Source organism: Arachis duranensis, chromosome 3 (assembly GCF_000817695.3).
Source record: "Arachis duranensis cultivar V14167 chromosome 3, aradu.V14167.gnm2.J7QH, whole genome shotgun sequence".
Taxonomy (NCBI): Eukaryota; Viridiplantae; Streptophyta; class Magnoliopsida; order Fabales; family Fabaceae; genus Arachis; species Arachis duranensis.
Genome location: NC_029774.3, coordinates 46,371,576 through 46,376,926, shown reverse-complemented (window position 1 = coordinate 46,376,926; position 5,351 = coordinate 46,371,576). Strand labels below are relative to the sequence as shown.

General features: G+C 40.5%; 1 non-coding gene across 1 annotated transcript; it reads right to left on the bottom strand.

Annotated features, from left to right (window-relative positions):
- Positions 1 to 246: 246 nt before the first annotated feature.
- LOC127745908 (small nucleolar RNA R71) lies at positions 247 to 354 on the bottom strand. The gene has a single exon (XR_008007531.1). It is a non-coding gene; the product is annotated as a small nucleolar RNA R71 (small nucleolar RNA).
- Between the last annotated feature and the right edge of the window lie 4,997 nt (positions 355 to 5,351).

Here is a 5,351-nt window from a genome sequence, read left to right as displayed (position 1 = left end):
GCACAACAATCCATAGAAAACTTTACAGAGAATCTCTACTAGTTTTTAACTGAGTTCTTGCAGATTTGTGAGACTATTAAGACTAATGGAGTAGATCCTGAAGTCTACAGGCTCATGCTTTTCCCTTTTGCTGTAAGAGACAGAGCTAGAACATGGTTGGACTCACAACCTAAAGATAGTCTGGACTCTTGGGATAAGCTGGTCACGGCCTTCTTGGCTAAGTTCTTTCCTCCTCAAAAGCTGAGCAAGCTTAGAGTGGATGTTCAGACCTTCAAATAAAAAGATGGTGAATCCCTCTATGAAGCTTGGGAATGATACAAGCAGATGACCAAAAGGTGTCCTTTTGACATGCTTTCAGAGTGGACCATTTTGGATATATTCTATTATAGTCTATCTGAGTTCTCTAAGATGTCACTAGACCATTCTGCAGGTGGATCCATTCACCTAAGAAAATGCCTACAGAAGCTCAAGAACTCATTGACATGGTTGAAAATAACCAATTCATGTACACTTCTGAGAGGAATTCTGTGAGTAATGGGACGCCTCAGAAGAAGGGAGTTCTTGAAATTGATGCTCTGAATGCCATATTGGCTCAGAACAAAATATTGACTCAGTAAGTCAACATGATTTCTCAAAGTCTGAATGGATGGCAAAATACATCCAACAGTACTAAAGAGGCATCTTTTGAAGAAGAAGCTTATGATCTTGAGAATCCTACAATGGCAGAGGTGAATTACATGGGTGAACCCTATGGGAACACCTATAATTCTTCATGGAGAAATCATCCAAACTTCTCATGGAAGGACCAAAAAAAGCCCCAAAAAGGCTTTAATAATGGTGGAAGAAACAGGCTTAGCAATAACAAGCCTTTTCCATCATCTTCTCAACAATAGACAGAGCATTCTGAGCAGAGCTCCTCTAGCTTAGCAAACATAGTCTTTGATCTATCTTAGGCCACTTTAAGTTTCATGAGTGAAATAAGGTCATCCATCAGAAATTTGGAGGCACAAGTGGGCCAGCTGAGTAAGAAAATCACTGAAACTCCTCTTAGTACTCTCCCAATCAATACTGAAGAGAATCCAAAAAGAGAGTGCAAGGCCATTGACATAATCAAAATGGCCGAACCTAGAGAGGAATGGGAGGACATGAATCCCAATGAGGAAGACCTCATGGGACGTCTCCCAGACAGGAAGGAGTTCCCTATTGAGGACCTAAAGGAATCTGAGGCTCATATAGAGACCATAGAGATTCCTTTAAACCTCCTTCTGCCATTCATGAGCTCTGAAAACTATTCTTCCTCTGAAGAGGATGAAGATGTAACTGGAGAGCAAGTTGCTCAATATCTAGGAGCTATCATGAAGCTGAATGCCAAGTTGTTTGGTAATGAGACTTTGAAAGATGCACCTCCCTTTCTCATTAGTGAACTAGATACATGGGTTCAGTAAACTTTACCTTAAAAGAAATAAGATCCTGGTAAATTCTTAATACCATGTACCATAGGCACCATGACCTTTGAGAAGGCTCTATGTGACCTGGGATCAGGCATAAATCTTATGCCACTCTCTGTAATGGAAAAACTAGGGATCTTTGAGGTACAGGCTGCCACATTCTCATTAGAGATGGCAGACAAGTCAATAAGACAAGCTTATGGATTGGTAGAGGATGTGTTAGTAAAGGCTAAAGGCCTTTACATCCCTGCTGATTTCATAATCTTAGACACTAGGAAGGATAAGGATGAATCCATCATCCTTGGAAGACCCTTCCTAACCACAGCAGGAGCTGTGATTGATGTTGACAGAGGAGAGCTAGTCCTTCAATTGAATAGAGAATACCTGGTGTTTAAAGCTCAAGGATCTTCCTCTGCAACCATGGATAGGAAGCATGAAAAGCTTCTCTCAATACAGAGTCAAACAGAGCCCCCACAATCAAACTCTAAGTTTGGTGTTGGGAGGCCACAACCAAACTCTAAGTTTGGTGTTGAACCCCCACATTCAAACTCTAAGTTTGGTGTTGGGAGGTCCCAACAATGCTCTGATGATTTGTGAGGCTTCATGAGAGCTCACTGTCAAGCTATTGACATTAAAGAAGCGCTTATTGGGATGCAACCCAATTTTTATTTATCTATATTTTTATTGTTCTTTTATGTTTTATTAGGTTCATGATCATGTGGAGTCACAAAACAATTACTAAAATTAAAAACTGAATTAAAAATAGCAGAAGAAATAGCACACCCTGGAGGAAGAGCTTATTGGCGTTTAAACGCCAGTAAGGAGCATCTGACTGGCGTTCAACGCCAGAACAAAGCATGAATCTGGCGTTGAATGCCAGAAACAAGCAGCAATCTGGCGTTTAAACGCCAAGATTACACCCTGAGGAGAGCTGGCGTTAAACGCCAGAAACAAGCATGGAACTGGCGTTTAACGCCAGAAACATGCTGCAGATTGGCGTTGAACGCCTAAAACAAGCATAGAGCTGGCGTTGAACGCCAGAAACAAGCATCAATCTCACGTTAAATGCTAAGATTGCATGCAGAGGGCATTTTACATGCCTCATTGGTGCAGGGATGATAAATCCTTGACACCTCAGGATCTGTGGACCCCACAAAATTCCTACCTACCTCAACTCACCTTCTCTCTTCTTCACACAATCCAATAACACTCTTCCCCAAAAACCTTTCACCAATCACCCCAAAAACTCTTCACCAATCACCTCAATCTCTCTTCCCCATCACATCTTCATCACTCACATCCATCCACTCTTCCCCACAAACCTCACCTACCTTTAAATTCAAAATCCCTTTCTCACCCAAACCCACCCTAATGACCGAACCTACTACTCTCTCCCTCCACTATATAAACCCCTCTATCCTTCTTCATTTTCACACATCACAACCCTCTCTTCTCCCCCTTGGCCGAATACACACCCCTCTCCCTCTCCTTCATATATTTTTCTTCCTTTTCTATTCTTTCTTTTCTTTGCTCGAGGGTGAGCAACATTCTAAATTTGGTGTGGTAAAAGCATAGCTTTTTTGTTTTTCCATAACCATCTATGGCACCTAAGGCCGGAGAAACCTCTAGAAAGAGAAAAGGAAAGACAAAAGCTTCCACCTCCAAGTCATGGGAGATGGAGAGATTCATCTCAAAAGCCCATCAAGACCACTTTTATGAAGTTGTGGCCAAGAAGAAGGTGATCCCTGAGGTCCCTTTCACGCTCAAGAAAAATGAGTATCCGAAGATCCGACATGAGATCCAAAGAAGAGGTTGGGAAGTTTTGACCAACCCCATTCAACAAATCAGAATCTTAATAGTTCAAGAGTTCTATGCCAATGCATGGATCACTAGGAACCATGATCAAAGTATGAACCCGAACCCAAAGAATTATCTTACAATGGTTTGGGGGAAATGCTTAGATTTCAGTCCGGAAAATGTAAGGTTGGCGTTCAACTTGCCTATGATGCAAGAAGATGCACACCCCTACACTAGAAGGGTCAACTTTGATCAAAGGTTAGACCAAGTCCTCATGGACATATGTGTAGAAGGAGCTCAATGGAAAAGAGACTCAAAAGGCAAGCCGGTTCAATTAAGAAGACTGGACCATAAGCCTGTGGCTAGAGGATGGTTGGAGTTCATCCAACGCTCCATCATCCCCACTAGCAACCGATCTGAAGTAACTGTGGATCGGGCCATCATGATCCATAGCATCATGATTAGAGAGGAAATAGAAGTTCATGAAATCATCTCTCTAGAACTCTACAAAGTAGCCAAAAATCCCTCCACCTTGGCAAGGCTAGCTTTTCCTCATCTGATTTGCCATCTATGCTACTCAACTGGAGTTGTCATAGAAGGAGACATCCTCATTGAAGATGACAAGCCCATCACTAAGAAGAGGATGGAGCAAACAAGAGAGGCCATCCATGGATCTCAAGAGATGCATGAGGAAGCTCATCATCAAGAAATTCCTAAGATGCCTCAAGGGATGCACTTTCCTCCAAACAACTATTGGGAACAACTCAACACTTCTCTAGAAGGATTGAGTCATGACATGAACCAATTAAGGGTGGAACACCAAGAGCACTCCATCATTCTCAATGAGATTAGAGAAGATCAAAGAGCTATGAGGGAGGAGCAACAAAGGCAAGGATGAGACATAGAGGAGCTCAAGGACGCCATTGGTCCTTCAAGGAGAAGGCACCACCATTACTAAGGTGGACTCATTCCTTAACTTCCTTGTTCTTATCTCTCTGTTTTTCGATTTTTAAGCTTCATGTTTATCTATGTTTGTGTCTTTACTACATGATCATTAGTGTCTAGTGTCTATGTCTTAAGGCTATGAATAATTCCATGAATCCTTCACCTCTCTTAAATGAAAAATGTTTTAATACAAAAGAACAAGAAGTACATGAGTTTCGAATTCATCCTTGAAATTAGTTTAATTATATTGATGTGGTGACAATACTTTTTGTTTTCTGAATGAATGCTTAAACAGTGCATATTTTTTATCTTGTTGTTTATGAATGTTAAAATTGTTGGCTCTTGAAAGAATGATGAACAAGAGAAATGATATTGATGATCTGAAAAATCATAAAATTGATTCTTGAAGCAAGAAAAAGCAGTGAATAACAAAAGCTTGCGAAAAAAAAGTGGCAAAAAAATATAAAAGAAAAAGAAAAAGCAAGCAGAAAAAAGCCAATAGCCCTTAAAACCAAAAGGCAAGGGTAAAAAATATCCAAGGCTTTGAGCATCAATGGATAGGAGGGCCCAAGGATATAAAATCCAGGCCTAAGCGGCTAAATCAAGCTGTCCCTAACCATGTGCTTGTGACATGTAGGTCCAAGTGAAAAGCTTGAGACTGAGTGGTTAAAGTCGTGATCCAAAGAAAAAAGAGTGTGCTTAAGAGCTTTGGACACCTCTAACTAGGGACTTTAGCAAAGCTGAGTCACAATCTGAAAAGGTTTACCAAGTCATGTGTCTGTGGCATTTATGTATCCGGAGGTAATACTGGAAAACAAAGTGCTTAGGGTCACGGCCAAAACTCATAAAAGTAGCTGTGTTCAAGAATCAACATACTTAACCAGGAGAGTTAATAACACTATCTGAATTCTGAGTTCCTATAGATGCCAATCATTCTAAACTTCAAAGGATAAAGTGAGATGCCAAAACTGTTCAGAAGCAAAAAGCTACAAGTCCCGCTCATCTAATTAGAACTAATATTCATTGATGTTTTGAGATTTATAGTATATTCTCTTCTTTTTATCCTAATTGATTTTCAGTTTCTTGGGGACAAGCAAAAATTTAAGTTTGGTGTTGTGATGAGTGGATAATTTATACGCTTTTTGGCATTGTTTTTAGGTA